This window comes from Bacillus rossius, chromosome 1 (genome assembly GCF_032445375.1).
Source record: "Bacillus rossius redtenbacheri isolate Brsri chromosome 1, Brsri_v3, whole genome shotgun sequence".
In the NCBI taxonomy this organism is placed as follows: domain Eukaryota; kingdom Metazoa; phylum Arthropoda; class Insecta; order Phasmatodea; family Bacillidae; genus Bacillus; species Bacillus rossius.
This window is the reverse complement of record NC_086330.1, coordinates 5,891,772-5,909,163: the sequence shown is the minus strand read 5'-3', so window position 1 is coordinate 5,909,163 and position 17,392 is coordinate 5,891,772. Positions and strand designations below refer to the sequence as shown.

The 17,392-nt window shown below is 36.0% G+C and overlaps 1 protein-coding gene across 3 annotated transcripts in view; it reads left to right on the top strand.

The window, feature by feature from the left end:
* The window catches only part of LOC134531520 (glycerophosphocholine phosphodiesterase GPCPD1), a 93,519-nt gene that overhangs the window by 19,367 nt on the left and 56,760 nt on the right, over nt 1-17,392 (top strand). The window contains exon 1 of one of the 3 annotated variants that reach the window (XM_063367257.1): nt 9,986-10,085. The exons of the other annotated variants lie outside the window; for them this stretch is intronic. The gene's annotated coding sequence lies outside the window, so the exon portion shown is untranslated. Of the gene's footprint in view, nt 1-9,985; nt 10,086-17,392 lie in introns of those variants that run through there. 3 annotated transcript variants of the gene reach the window in all.

Sequence of the window (17,392 nt, the reverse complement as noted above, 5' to 3'; positions counted from 1 at the left end):
TTTTCTATCAGTGCTCGGTCTCTTCGCTCGTGGTATGTATCGCGCGCTCACTGAAATTGCTGCAAAATTTCTCGTGGCTTTATCTCCACAGTTTAGTGCGTTTCAGTTAGTCTCGTCGCCATGACAAAGACAATAGTGAGACAGTTCAGGGTCAGTCTGAACGTAACGATGTGTGTCTGCTGCAGGTTCCAGTCACGTGACTGTCTCGTCAGCAGTGTTTGCTGTTCGGATCTAGGCCTAAGTCTTGTGATAAGCTGGGTTACGTAACTGATTCAGCGGCTCGAGTGAATAGGCGTCTAGTTTCAAAGAAGAAATCGCGTTTCAGAAAGGAAAACACCTTTCATTTTGGATTTTTTTTTCTCTTTCGTTTCGTCTGCATATTTCTGCTTTACAGACTGTTTTTTCGTCGCTGTGACAAAATTACGTTGTACACCGACCTTATGGCTCTGAACTGCTTCAGTGGCGGAGGGTTCTGTAAAGGCGGTGTCAGGTAGAGAGAGTGAAGAAATTTGAGAATGATAATCCAACAGTCAAAAACCTTGTTATTAACTGAAGTTTTTTTTAAACATACAAATTCTAATTTTTTTTTTAACAAGTTTTCTTCCTCCATCCCCATTGGGGGCAAAAAAGTGCTGTACTTATGTATGCGCGTTAGAAGTTATACAAAAATTATTTGCATGCAAATGATTAATTTAAATAAAATAATAAAATGCCTAGTGTGATATAAATAGTGTTGGCATAGTATAAATTGAATGAAACTATAAAATCTAAATTAATACTCAGTATTAAATATTAATATAACATATCTATGAAACTAATATTATTTATTTAGTAAAATATTCGAGGTAAATTTTAAGTACTAATTAATGTAAATCAATAAATATGGTGACTGTTTATTCTAATTTATTAATTTAATTTTTTTATTAAATATATAATAATTTATATTGCAAAAAAAATATATACAGCGACAATGGAAGCTTGCAAGCAACCTGGCATCTTTATACATACGGGAACATAACTTCACGTATATAAAATACTTGAAAATGTTTATAAACACAATTTATATCATTAATATTCACAATAAATAAATGTTTTCTCTATTATAAGGAACCAATATACAATATCGATCAGTAAAGTTATTGATTTGAAAGTACATACATAATTTTTATTTGCATGTAGCCTTTTTTTCTTTTCATTCTGTCAATTTTTGTTGCATTCTCCGCGCGCATCGTAAAAATTCATTCTCATCATTTTTTCGTAACGGGCCTAAACAAGTATAACTTAAAACAGGGGGGGGGGGGGTGTTTGTCTGTAAAGTCTGTTCACGGACGATAATTTTACGTGATAACGTCATAAGAAAACATTGATGAAAAATTGAATACTGTTTAACGGTGGTTGGCCGGTTCTTGCACGCTCGGCTCAGTCGGAACGTGACAATAGTCATTCCTTTTTTTGCGTGCAGCCGGCTTTCATCGATTTATAAGACATCACGTCAAAAAAAATCCCATGCACCTGTCACTGAACTGTTTTGTCACTAAACGTACGTGGATATAAAACTCTGTAGTGTATAAATAGAGACAAAAAAAATTCGCGGGTTCAATGACCTGTAGGATGAACTCCGTAGTTCTACGTACATTCGGTCAAATGTCACCCACTCATTGGCTTCTGTCTTGTGAGACGTCCCAACGTAGCAGCCTGTGATTCGATACAGCTTTGGTTGGGTGTTTCTCATTGGCCCAGAGTCATCCAGGTGAGTTGTGAGCCAATAGCAGAGGCAGCATTGAGGTATAACTATTTATATTTTAGCTTATCGCGAAATGAATTCGCGAATTTTTCCGGTCTCTATGTATAAATAGAGACCGGAAAAATTCGCGGGTTCAATTACCACCAGGATAGACTCCACTATCCTCTACACACTCGGCCAAATGCAAACTGTTCATTGGCTGTTGACTTGTGAGTCGTCTCCACTGGGCAGCCTGTGATTCGACGCTTCTACGAGTGAGGGTCTCTAATTGGCCCTCATTACTCCAGATGAACAGTGAACCAATGGAAGAAGCAGCACTGAGGTATAATAATTTGAATTGTAGCATTTCACGAATTGAATCCGCGAATTTTTCAGGTCTCTATGTATAAAGTATGCGGAGAGGGGGAACGGCACTCGGCCAGCGACGCTTCTGTTAGGAGTGAAGCCAAGCTCCATAGAGCAGAACTGTGCCTGAGAAGTGCCGGGGTCGTTCGGGCTGGCGTGCTGGGAGCTGGCGCGGCGAACAGACCCGCAGGGAATCACGTGCAGAGCTCGCGCCTCTTCACTGTGCCAGACTAGGACTACTGCCAGCGTCTGTGAGTCGCCCGAGAACAACAACCCCGGGTTTAAAAAAAACATTTCGTCCAACCTTGAGCGCGAAAACCGTCTTGGCACAGAACTCTTTAGCGATGAATCACCATCTCCAATCATTAGGGACCGGACAAATTCGCGGGTTCAATGACCTGTAGGATGAACTCCATAGTTCTACGTACACTCGGTCAAATGTCACCCACTCATTGGCTGCTGTCTTGTGAGACGTCCCAACGTAGCAGCCTGTGATTCGATACAGCTTTGGCCGGGTGTTTCTAATTGGCCCAGAGTCATCCAGGTGAGTTGTGAGCCAATAGCAGAGGCAGCACTGAGGTATAACTATTTGTATTTTAGCCTATCGCGAAATGATTTCGCGAATTTTTCCGGTCTCTACCTCCGTGTCATGCATGGTTTCGACTATACTATCGATAATAAAGTTGTCTAGTGTTGAGACCATACTTTTTTTTTGCTCTGTGGAATGCTCTCTACTTATTGAAAGAAGAAAAATAAGTGAGCTAGTCTCTCTATTACTCGCCAGAGATGTGCAACATGTAACCTCGGTAACGAGCACATTCACGTGTTCTCATGTTGCAAATATACTTGTACTGCGAAACTCCGACACGAAGTTTAACGCAGAATTCTTAAAAATAAAATACTAACCAGAATTATTTTAAAACCTTTATTATAACACTAAGTATATGTTTTCTTATATTTGTTTTTGCTTGAACTACTGAAATCAGTCTGTTAATACTTCCTAAAAACAAACTTAAACCTTATTGAGCTGATTCAACATTTAAGATTTAACAGTAAAAATTTCAGCACGTAATTCTTTTATTCAACATGGTGTCGAATATATGCTAAATTTTTGTTGTGTCTCTACATTATTATGAACGCTTCGCTATGTCTACACTTCATTTTAAACTAAGGATTGTCAAAATTGTAATGCAGCATTTTTACGTATTTTTTAAACTGTAAATAATTATTTTTATGACTAAAAATTGTAATAAAGTATTAAAAAAAATAGTCGTACTATTATAAAGTGTATTTACAATATCTATGCGCGGTATAAATTCTGCGATGTTCGCGAAATCAGTATATACGGATGAATAACACGGGTACGCCATTGTTTAGAGATTCGTCGGGCATCCACAGATCGCAGCACTGTGGTTACGCATTTCCGTTCCATTCGACTTCCGTTCCATATTCACGAAATTACTCCTACCAAATGCCGTATACCGAGAGCTGAGATGTTACACATCAAAAATGATTAAGTTTAAGTTATCTATGATTAGAGACCTGTAAAATTCGCGATTTCAAATCCCTAAAGGATAGACTCCATGATCCTCTACGCACTCGTGCAAATTACATCTGCTGATTGGTTACCGACTCGTAACACCTTTTTGACTGGAATGATCGTGATTCGCTAATTCTTCTGTTAAAGATTTTTCATTGGCCCAGAGTCCTTCAGATAAACTGTGGCCCAATCACTGAAGAAAAATAATGTCAAAAGTATTTGGACTCTATCCTATCGCGAAATGAATCCGCGAATTTTACAGGTCTCTATCTATGATTTCACAATTCCTTAATATAAACACAAAAGGTTAATGTTCCAAGTTGCATTGTTGGCGACACTGCGCGACTCGCATCCTTTTATCAGCGCGCGAGGATCTATTGCTATTGCGTTTTGCGTTAGTTACGTGTTGCGCTTTACGCTGTTGCGTTGCTCGCGCAGTTTGTAAACAATTAGGCCTTAAGGGCATGTCTCCCATTTCAAGTCATGATTTTATATTTATATTAATCAGCTAGGGGCATGCAGATTTCGCGAAAAGATTTCCAGACCATATGAAAGTTAAAACACTATAGCACCGTCTGTGTTTCGTGATTGGGTGAGTTTCTCCCAGGTACATATCGATTGTAACAACACCAATCACAGTGATTCAATGAGGAAGTTAACGCGTCCTGATTGGCTCGGTCAAATATGTCAATGACTTCTCTCGCAGACGACCGCCAATCACAAGGAAGAAACCACAGGTGCGGGTAAACTTATAGTTGCAGTCTAATAAGTGTTCAAATCTTTTCGCGAAAAATGCCTCCCCCTATTAATCACTTATCAACTTTTAGACTTTTTCAATTGTTTAACTTTCACTAAATGAAATATATATACAGCGCATACTTTTTGCATAATTAGCTGCCAAAGTTACAGTTTTAACCGTTTTAGGTTGTACAAACAAGGATAATTTAATTTATTGCAGAACTGAAACTTTTTAGGTTGCAATGCCACTGGCTACTTCATGATATGATTTGCATTTCTATCACAAAAACTCATTTCATGTTTCTTGGCTGTCAAAATCGTAACAAATTTGAGAATTTTGAAATGCCAGGTAAAATAAATTAATATTTTCTGAAAGAAATTCAAACAATTTCTTGAAATAGCCAGTGGCATTGCAGTTAAACCTAAAAAGTTTTATTTTTTGAATAAATTTAATTCTCCTTATTTGTACAACCCCAAAACGTTAAAAATGTAACTTTGGCAGCTAATTATGCAAAAAGTATGCGCTATATAAATGTTTCATTTTGTGAAAGTTAAACAAGTCTACAAGTTTATCTGTAATATTACTGTAAATATAAAATCTTGACCTGAAATGGGAGGCACCCCCTTACCAGTGCCACTTACTGATTCACCTGCAAACAACCATTAGTTTGGTGGAAGAGCAAAAGGATATCACAGCGTTTTATAAACTATCTTGCTGCATGAAATTTTCAGTATTAATTCTCGTCCCTATTGGTTCAAGACGCCATCTAGTCTTGAACCCCGCATAATTCCCATCGTGCCAGCTGCTGGACTTCACATAAAGCAGGCATATCTTCACAGTGACATAATTTCTCTTACTATAATGATTTATGAGTTCAACATTAACCTGATTTTTTTTGTTATAAGCACATAAGTAGACCTACCGCCAATTAGGTACGAGATAAAAGATAAGATAAGCCACACAGACAGTACTTAAGCTGCCACTGACATCGAGACTAAACAAAAAAGATGTATTAAGTCTATAAAAGGTACAGCTGATAAACATAAGACTTTACTTTTTGACGTGATAACGTCTTATAAATCGATGAACGCCGGCTGCACGCACGAAAAATTTTCACGTTCCGCATGAGCCGAGCGTGCAAGAACCGGCCAACCACCGTGCGAGAAAATCTTCTATAATATCAAACAGGTTAAGGCGGGCTTTTTAACTAATTGTTCGTGATTATATTTAAACAAATTATTTAAATAAAATTTGCAAAAATTATAAATAATATTTGAAAATTAAAAAGTATGCAATTTTTCATCAATGTTTTCTTATGACGTTATCACGTAAAATTATCGTCCGTAAACCGACTTCACAGACAACCCGCTTTTTTTACTCCAATTTTTCTTGCGCAATACTTGTGCGAAATGTAACTGAAGCAAGGCCAGATGAACGGCGGTAATTGGGCGAGTTGATGCGTAGAGGCACGGGGTAGCAAGGTAGACTGCAATCACGTGTAGGTACGTCTGCTTCGCTGGAGTGATGGCGAAAGATCCCGTTACGTCCTTGAATGTGCCAGCTCTTCTGTAGTCATAAGTTGTTCCCCGGTCTCTACCCAAGGTCACTCGCTTTGCAAACCCTCCAATGGGCTACGTTTAGAGGGAAACCCTTCTTTTCACAGAAGAGAGCCAAACGCCCGATCGTGCATCTTCGGTTTTTTTTTGTTCATTGTAAATAAATATGGCGGTGTTGATAAAAGGGTACTAATGGTCAATTAGGTTAGGTTAGCTACATTATAAATACTTTAAAACATTGTGGACGGTTGATTTGGTTAGGATAACTACATTAAAGTTACGGGAAAAAACATGAACTCGGGTTTTGGCTCTCTCGTCTGTGAAAAGTAGGCTTCCCACGTTTAGACGTCGCACTGACAAAAGACAATCGCGACCCTCCAAGTTTTGTGTGATTTATTAAGGTGGAAACATAACATGGGCTGTGCACTTATATTTGAGCGCTATGTTTTAGAACCTACTGATTCTCGACCACACTTAATACGGTCGTGTGCGTGGTAAAGAGGTCGCGCGCAGAGATAGGAAATGAATCTACTTTTATTTATGGCGCAACAACCAATGAGAGCAGATCAGGTTGGCATTTTAGTGGGAATTTGGGAACTGTTTATATTTGGCAAGTAAATTTTCGAGATATTACATTTCTCACGTATTTCATGCCTTTAAAATATACCATGGCAATCATCTGCAAATAGTGACTAACGATCAATGCTATTTCTGCATGATTACGTGGTAACTGGGTGAATGTTTTTTTTCCTTTCCGTCTCATGGTCTGCGCCATGTTGGTTAGACGCTTAAAACAGTGGTTGTGGTTTAGTGTTTTCCTTTCGGAAACAGTTTTAAATTACTGAATTTCATGAAAGTGACCCGTGTTTGACGACGCAGATTCTAACTCATGTTTTTACTGACCAACTATCATCAGACGTGGTGAGGCACCAACTACGCGATGTTTTGGGCGCGGGCAAAACTTCGATGGCGAGGAAAAAAAAAGTGACAACTACGTCACAGATTGCCGTCTACTGACAATTCCTAACTACATGGATAAATGAAAATATAACTACTAAGACATGTTTCGAGGCTAGAATAATACTCATTGTTCGAGAGTCAATGGGGCTAGATTTTTATTACGGCTCTGTGGAAGCCCTCCAACAATTAGACGAAAGTGAAAATTAGACTTTAAATTCGTAGCCGGTATAGGAAAAACAATTTTATAATACTATTAAAATACTTTTTTTCGTATTATTTTATACATCGTTCTCAGAAGTTTAAGGCTACGGATACAGTTCTGTACATTGAATTTTACTTGTGCCCGAGGCTTATGGGCAGCGTCTGAACCTTACCGTGGTTGGAGGGGGGAGGGGGTGGTGTCTAAGCCCTATTTTCCCAACAGAGAGTTAAGGGGGTACCTTCTATTTCAGGTCAAGATGTAATATTTACAGTAATTACAGACAAACTTGTAGACTTTTTCAATTGTATAACTTTCACGAAATCAAAAAAATATATAGCCTACAGTGCATACTTTTTGCATAAATAGCTGCCAAACTTACGTTTTTAACGTTTTTGGGTTGTACAAATAAGGAGAATTTATTGTATTGCAGAACTGAAACTTTTTAGGTTTAACTGCAATGTCACTGGCTACTTCATGATATGGTTTTCAAATCTATCACAAAAACTGATTTCATGTTTCTTGGCTGTCACAATCTTAACAAATTTGAAAATTTTGAAATGCCAGGTAAAATTAATTAATTTTTTCTGAAAGAAATTCAAACCATTTCTTGAAGTAGCCAGTGGCATTGCACTTAAACCTAAAAAGTTTCAGTTCTGCATTAAATTAAATTCTCCTTATTTGTACAACCCAAAAACGTTAAAAATGTACCTTTGGCAGCTAATTATGCAAAAAGTATGCGTTGTATATATTTTTCATTTCCTGAAAGTTATAGCCTACAATTGAAAAAAAGGGGGGTTGTCTGTAAAGTCGGTTTACGGACGATAATTTTACGTGATAACGTCATAAGTAAACATTGATGAAAAATTTCATACTTTTTAATTTTCAAATATTATTTACAGTTTTTGCAAATTTAATTTAAATAATTTGTTTGAATATAATCACGAACAATTAGTTAAAAAAAAAAACCGCCTTAACCTGTTTGATATTATAGAAGATTTTCTCGCACGGTGGTTGCGCGGTTCTTGCACGCTCGGCTCAGGCGGAACGTGACAATGAGTCATGCTTTTTCGTGCGTGCAGCCGGCGTTCATCGATTTATAAGAGTTTATCACGTGAAAAATACAACGCCGCCAAAGACGCCTGCCGCGTCACTCAGCTGGCGGCCTGAGGCCCGCCGTTCGCCACTAATTAGCGCCCGGTTAGAGTGCGGCGGTGCGCTGACCGCCGAGGGCGTCACGTCTGCCCGCCATCTTGTTAACACTGTGCAACACTCCTGCGGTGCACTGCCCTGCAGACAAGCACCGCGGCTGTTCTCGAGGATGTGCCTCCCATTCCAGGTCATGATTTCATATTTATATCAATCACTGATCAACTTTTATACTTTTGACGTGAATCGGGGGGGGGGGGGGGGGGGACGCAACTGAACAGGCCGAATATAGCCACTAAAAAATCTGTGCGGTCGAGGAATGCCAACATCAAAAATTAAGTTTTAAATATAAAGAAAATACAGACATTTCTTAAACATAATAACTTAGATAAAAAAAAAAGTAATTTGACAAACATTCTTAGTTACGAATTTATGGAATGCCGTATTATGGCAAAATATTATACTTTGGAACTAATTTTTGACAATGTTGAATTATAGTGGTAGTGTACATGTGCACACGTGCAGGCGTGTTTTTTTTTTTGTGCAATTGAAACTTAGGTTTTGGTTCTCTACACTCATACTTTTCGGTTATGCAGTTTTAATTTTTTTAAACAAAAGATAAAGCATTTTAACCTAATTTTTTGGTTCCGTATTTCAAAAAAGATAATCTTAAACATTTATGGTGAAATTTCCAGCAACGAACTACTACAAAAAAAAATTGGTTGTCTGTAAAGTCGGTTTACGGACGATAGTTTAACGTGACAACGTCATAACAAAACATTAATGAATTGATTGCATACTTTTATTAAAATTAATTGAATTATTTTTATTGAACTATCACTATTTTGATTGGATACAAAGAAGGAGTGAAATTAAATATACAACTTAATTGATAAATTTACTTTTATTTGCACTCACTAATTCAAATATGTTTATTACTTTAACGAAGAGATTATTTTAACTATAACTTTTATAGGACGATGATAGGAAAAATAAACGAATGGGAGTGTTTTAAGTTTAATGTGCCTCGAAAAAGTCAAATCGATGGTTGTTCCTATCGAGTGGAAGCTTTGAATATATATACTGTATAGAAGTCGCCAGCCCAGGTTAAAATTTCTAATACGGTTTTGAGGTAGTTGGTTAATTCACCGCCGCAATCGCCACCATCTATAGGGCATCGACTTGTGGTGGTCCCTAGCGAACAAGTGTCGAACTCTTCAAACACCCCTTCCCCCTCCTCTTGAACGACATTGAGCTGCAGTGAATGATGGGTGGAGCGTGCGGGGAATGACAGCGGGCGACAGCGCTGCGCTCTAACGTGTAAATAACAACTAAGACGATACAGGGCGTTACGACAGCGCACTGCAGCGGTGAAGTTCCCAAGCTGCTCATCATACACTTCTGAAAAACGTAGAGTAAATCCTATCCACTCGCGACTTCTATACAGTATATATATTCAAAGGTGGAAGAGAGATAGATGTGGCGCAAGCGTACAATGAGCGTGACGGGACAATGTGCGTTACGGGACAATGTGCGTTACGGGACACTTTTTCGTGCGTGCAGCCGGCGTTCATCGATTTATTAGACGTTGTCACGTCAAAAAAATATCAAGGTAGCCTATATTTACTTTTAACGACTTTTAGGTTGTTAGGTTGCCTCTAAATACAGCAGAGTTGGCTGATTTTCAAAGAAAATAAGAGCGTCAGTTATAGCTTATAGCATTGAGTTGTGACACTTTGTGTTCCTTGCTCTGTGCCAACAGCGCGACAGGCGAGACAAGGACGCGGTGCGACGACAAACATCGCCATGTCGTGATGTCGTGGACACGTGGTTCTCCAACCGCGCGACGAACCGTAACAAATATTTATTTATTTATTCAGTTTTTGATCTGTAGATCCCATATGGAGGTAAGGACTCCGGTATATAGAACAAGTCAATTAATACAAATATATACATATATACAAACATACTGTACAACCACTACAACTAAATATTACAGAGTACTTTTACATCTCAATAGTAAGAAAGAGAGAAGAAAAAAAAACATAGGTACATAAGAAATTGTATACTCAAGTCTAAGGCTCAGAGCGAAGTTAGTTTACAAAACTCAATATTTTTCTCCTCGTTTAGTGATGGATTTAAATAAGATTTACCAGAGTTACCGGATATGAAATTTTTGCTGCCATTTCATTCGAACTACGTACACAACATCCGCCAATGTTTACAACATAGTTTTATCTTATCTGTTCAAGAAACACGTCACCAACCATAATTACGTATTAATTAGGAGAGAAACAAAAGTGTATGTGAACGTCACTGAAAGATTTCACGAACGAGTTTAGCAAACAAAACCTCAGAAATATACAAAATATAGGTAATTGTAGTTCAGAATTTATACATTTTTTTATCTTCTTTTAGAATGTATACAACTCTAATAATACTTTCAAAAGACACTATTTTATGATCTTAGAAAAATCAACAAATATTGAAATAAAAAAAATTAAATATTTTATAATTGTGGATAGACTATATCTTCGTAAATGTTCAGCTGGAAGGCTGGGAGGTGGAGGTGATAATTTTTTTTTTGGAAGTTGTCTTCTCGAATTGTTTAATGTTCTTGCGAAAAAAAAGAGGAGTGCGAGCACATTCTGTGGTTTCGCGCGCGAAAAAAAAAAAAGAAGAAGCGTCCTTCGAACACTCGGCAATGCAGTGACTGCACAGGAATGCGACTGGTGGCGCTATCTCTGGAACTGCCGGCCTCGGTGGATCAGCGAGCCCCAGCTTACAGCTAGTGACTTGATGTAGGCTTTTGGACATACGCCATTGCTAACTAAGCACATGTATTTCTGTAGAAGAAAACTACAAAAAACACAAATGACAAAAACACCAATTAAGCAAAAAATTGCTGTTGTCAGTATATAAACTCCACAACAGGAATATGGTCAACAAACAAAGAAAAACAAAGAAAAATGGACTAACAAAACGAAGAAAAAAAAACCCACAAATGATGACAGCAAAAAAATACCGAACCCAAAAAATTCAGCACAACAGTTGAAACGAGACAAAAACACAGCAAAACGAAAAGACGAAAAAACACAATAGTTTTCCAAAAACAGAAGAGAACGAAAAAAAAAACAAACAACCCACGAATGATGACAGCACAAAAATATTTGCTTAATTAGTGTTTTTGTCATTTTTTGTGTTTTTTGTAGCTTTCTTCTACAGACATACATGAGCATAGCAATGGTGTATGTCCAAAAGCCTACATCAAGTCATGCACTCCCATTGCACAAATCTTTCAAAGATAATAATGCTATGTGACTCCAGCTTCCAGCAACAACCGAGTTCTTCCTTTCGCCATCCATCCACGTTTGAACTTGCGTGCGATATAAAATAAACGTTAAAACTACGTGAGATCCTTTACAGAATAATCGACAGATACCTCTTAATATACACACATTAAAAAAATGTAATATACATTATATCTAGTGATCATAATGTTTCAATAATAAAAAAAAATGGGCGCGTGTACTGATATAAGCACAGAAGTTATACTTATTTAGCGTAATCAAAAACTAACTTTAAATAATTTGCATGCAAATAATTAATAGAAATAAAATAATAAAAGGCCTGGAGTGATATTACAAATACGGTTGTAAATATAAATCCAATCAAATTATAAAATTTAAATAAATACTCAGTATTCAGTAATACTTAATATAAACACGAGTATAATAATAATAATAATAATAATAATAATAATAATTTAGTTTTGTAAAATTTTCGAGATAAATTTTAATTTATATTGAAAATCAATATATTTCGCTGAATGAATATTTTAATTTATTAGTTTTAAATATATTAAAGATAATAATGTAATGATTTATTATTATAATGCAAATAAATTACACGTAACCTCACTTATATAAATACACTTGAAAATTTTATGAACATAGTTTAAATCACTAATATTCACCACAAATATATATATTTTTTAATTTAAGGACCAGTATACAATACCAATCAATAATGTATGTAACTTAAAATCACATATATAATTTTTACATGTATGTAGCCATTTTTTCATCCTGTCAATTTTTGTTCCATGCTGCGCTCATCGTAAAATAAAAAAATCGTTCTCATGATATTTTCATAACGCGGCTTAAGAAGTATAACTTCAAAAATTCCAGGTGATCGAAAGGGTTTTCTAATTAATAAAAACAGTACTGAAGATCAAACTACATTTTATCTTCCGGAATTATCAGTGATAATGACATGTTCGATGTTCGCTAACTTACACGTTACGGTGTGCAATAGGATTATGGTTAAAAAAAATTGGTTGTCTCTTGTCTGTAAAGTCGGTTTACAGACGATAGTTTAACGTGACGTCAAAAAAATATTGATGAAATGATTGCATACTTTTATGAATAAAATTGAATCAATTTTATTGAATTATCACTATTTGATATAGATACAAAAAAGGAGTGAAATGGAATCTACAATTTAATTGATAAAATTTACTTTTATTTGCACTCATTCATTCAAATATGTTTATACTTTAACGAAGAGATTATTTTAACTATAACTTTTTTACACGTTTGCTATTTAACTTCTTCCAATCTGTGTTATTCTGTTAAGGATAGGACGATGATAGGAAAAGTAGGAAACGAATGGGAGTGTTTCAAGTTTAATGTGCCTTGAAAAAGTCAAATCGATGGTTGTTCCAATCGAGTGGAAGAGAGATAGATGCGGCGCAAGCGTACGATGAGCGTAACGGGACAAGGTGCGTTACGGTACACTTTTTCGTGCGTGCAGCCGGCGTTCATCGATTTATTAGACGTTGTCACGTCAAAAAAGAAACATTTCGTCATTGTTTCTCGCAGTCATTAGGATCCACGCTCATTGCAGACGGGTTGACCGATCTGGTTAGCACCGCGGTAGCTCCACTCGGAGGTAGTCTCGCTGATGGATGTAGATGGCACCGCAGCGCCGCAGCGCCGCAGAGCGCCGCACACGGAAGGGTCTAGTGACGTCAGCAGCTGACGTACTTCCGGCCCCCGCGCTGACACGTCTGCGGCGGTAGTTCCGTGTCTGGTTCCCCAACTTCCCAGAAAACTGCGCGGCTAGGCTCTCTCTGCGGTCGGAAACAAGTCAAAGTATCGCATTTGAAACACATCCAGTCTTTGGCTGCCAGTTCATCACGACAAAACAACTTATAAGCTTGTCTCACAATGATCCGTCTCTTCCGTTCGTCAATCACACGACCTTCAGCTTCAGCCAATCAGATGGCCTGAAAAATTTCATCCGTCCGTCCGTCAAAACATTGCCCAGCTTTAACGTTCAACGGACGGACGGATGGAATCATAACCTCAAAAATGTCTGAAAGGCATTATATTTATTTTAAAATATTATTATTTTCAGGTTTTTTATTAGCTAAAATATGTTTTTAACTTGCCGTAGAACACTTTTTGAGTTTGATATTTGTAACAAAAATGTATCTGAGACACAAAAGTAACTAATAATGCACGGTAACTCGAAAATAAATTTTTATAAGTATGTTAGTGTTTGATCATTTATAAGTGCTTAACAGTAAGGCTACATGATCGTCCAACTGGTAAAGCATAACAAGAGAAATTTCCTCAATAATTTAAGCCTTCACAATAGTTGGCAGCGGCCAAGTAGAAAAATAATTTAAGGGACGTGTGGACCATTGTTGATCACACGGCTTCTTGACGGACGGACGGCGACTGACATGCGATGCGATGGATAATTGTGCAAGGATGGTATACATATGTCTTAGAAGTTGGAGGCTGAACAACGTTTTTATTCTAAATAATAGAGAAAGTATTTAAGGTGGAACACTTATCATCTTGAATGTGTTTAATTGAATGCAGTTTTTACAACCACCGAAAAATTTTTTCGCTGTAAAAAAATGAATTCATTGAAATAATTGTGAGTAGTAACAAGCTACAAAAATATGGGGGGAGAAAAATAAATTATATTACCCCAATTATTTCAATGAAATAATTTTGCTACAGCGACAGAATTGTTCCATCTTAAACGCTTTCACTATTATTTCCAATAAAACTGTTGTTCATCTCTAACTTTAAAGAGACGTATGCATACCAGAGACCACAAGTCGTATAGATTTTTGTCGTAATGAACATACAGCCGAAGCTTGTTGGTCGAATTTAGACTTATTCTGTATGCATATTTGTAATGTGTGTTGTTTAACAAATTAAACTATCGCAGCTATTCAGACAAAATGTTTTAAATCATTGTCGTAAAAGTACTGTAATATTTTCTGTGTCAAGATACGCATCTTTATTTGAACGACGAATTTCATGGAATTTGTTTCCATTAAGTTATATTTTCTAATATTGCAAAATATGTTTCTTTAAAATTTGTAAAAAGCTACTAAAAGTATAATATATTATTTAATAAGTATAAACTTAATGTAATAATAATACAGTACGTAAATTTTTTTTCATAGCTGACGTCACCGAAAATATCACTGGCGCAGCCATGTTCATTTGACAAGTTGGATGACTTGAGTTTCCATAAAATATTTTGAATATAGAACATGTTATAAAATAAGTTGGATGTTGGATGCGATCGGCCAATTAAAATCGTGCCTAGCGAAAACGGAAATAACATAGGTTTCCACTCAATGATTCCTTAAAATAGCGAAGAGGACATGGCCGATTAAAGAGGTTAAAAAAGTGAAATAACTAAATCAATGTTGATATAAATGTCATTTGCGAAAATTTTGTATTGTAAAAATTAAATTATGTTTCTATAACTTTAAAAATCTCTACAATTTTTTTTCTCATTATGTAACGAATATTATTGTGATTTAAATTTTTTCATGTCCAAAAAATTAAAAAAATATGCACAAGCATAATAATAAGTTCAAAAAAGTGGTCCAGCACTGTGATGCATTATTTAATTTCAAATTTGAGAAAAAAAAATTAAAAGGTTTGGGATAGCTCAGACCAAAAAAAACTTCGATAGTGAGACATGATTTAAAAATATTTGAGGTTATCTGTCCAAATGGAGAAAATTGGAAGCCATTTTCCGTACAGTACTTCCTGTCCAACTCTATTATCAAATATTGGAGACAAATATGTGGCGGTGTGACAGGGCCTTAAGGGCGACATTGGCTCGCTCGACGCACGCCCTACTGCACTGCCGATTAGCCGTGACCGTTTAATTTTATCGTGGAATATTAAAAATAAAGGATGCATGCACCAGTGGCGGAATCAAGGGGGGGGGGGGCCACCAGGGGCAAGTGCCCCCCCCCCCCCCGAAAAACCAGTTTTCTGCTACATTAATATTGCCGACAAAAATGATTGTTTTTGAAACCAATAAAATATTTTAATATAATTATATAATTAATGAATTTCTTGTAGAATCATAAAATCTGGTGGTTGGATGTTATGTGTAGTGTGAGTAGATTAAATACAAATTTAGTAATTTTAAGACTTTTTTTCTCTGGCTATTCTGAAATCCTAGAGGGAACCGCTGGATCCACCACTTGCATGCACCTCCCTATACCATTTACAAATTATGTGAGAAGAATTTTTCATACCTAAAAACGTCCGTAAAAACAACAATTGTAACCTTTTTCGCTGTCCTAAACGTAGCCTACACGTTATAGACGAAACCACGGAATGTAAGTTGTATGGACAAGTGCAATGCCTCATAAATGCTATTCGGAATAAATAACTTTTAATAAATGTTGAGCGGTTTGTAAATGACACGGCAGGACTCGGAGCTGTGCATACATGTTACTGACAAAAAAAACAAACTTTTAAATCTTATTCTCACCCGTGGTGTTATTATAATTATAATGCAAACTATAATTTTTGACGTGACGTCTAATAAATCGATGAACGCCGGCTGCACGCACGAAAAATGTCCCGTTACGCACATGGTCCCGTTACGCCCATTGTACGCTTGCGCCGCATCTATCTCTCTTCCACTCGATTGGAACAACCATCGATTTGATTTTTTCGAGGCACATTAAACATGAAACACTCCCATTCGTTTCCTACTTTTCCTATCATCGTCCTATCCTTAACAGAATAACACAGATTGGAAGAAGTTAAATAGCAAACATGTATAAAAGTTATAGTTAAAATAATCTCTTCGTTAAAGTAATAAACATATTTGAATTAATGAGTGCAAATAAAAGTAAATTTATCAATTAAATTGTAGATTTCATTTCACTCCTTCTTTGTATCCATACAAAATAGTGATAATTCAATAAAAAAAATTAAATTTAATTCATAAAAGTATGCAATCATTTCATCAATGTTTTGTTATGATGTTGTCACGTTAAACTATCGTCCGTAAACCGACTTTGCAGACAACCAATTATTTTTAAAGAAATATTTAAAAACTGAGAATGTAGGAGTCATAGCTTTAATCATATTCATCAACCAGCCCAGGTTACACAAAGAATTATCTTTGATATGAAACCATGAAACAAATACCTAAAATAATACTTAAATTTAATTATTTTATAATTTAAATTTATTATTATATATTATTATTTAGATTTAATATTATATATTACTTAAATTTATTATTATATATTATTTAAATTTATTATTATGTAATATTATTAAAATTTAGTTATTTTAAATTAGCAGACAGTAATGAATTTATGATGACAAAATTCGTAACGAAATAGAAAACACTTGCATTATTTTATAATAAGAAAATCTTTTATATTTACCTTTTAAATTATAATAATTACATAAAAATGAATAATGCTAACGATGTGAGTGAGACAGTGAGGTCGCGAACAGATGTGTAGGGCCTTACCCAGATGTCTGATTCGTCACAGATGGTAAGTAAACAGCTGATAACATACGTTTTATGGTCTACTTACGAAAATAAGGACGTGTGAAGTCCGTGCTAAAGTTCAAATAACAGTGATTAAAACAATATCCACATACATAGCCAAATCCCCGGTGGAAACGAATCGACGTAAAGATACAGGATACTTTGGTTTAGTTTTTACCTCGTGAAATTTTACTTACACAGAAACTTGGAGAGGAAAACAGGGCAATCATCATTTGCTCTGAGGCTGAGTTAAACTTCATGCAAGAGCATAAAGACCCAGTACTTTTATATATATATATATATATAT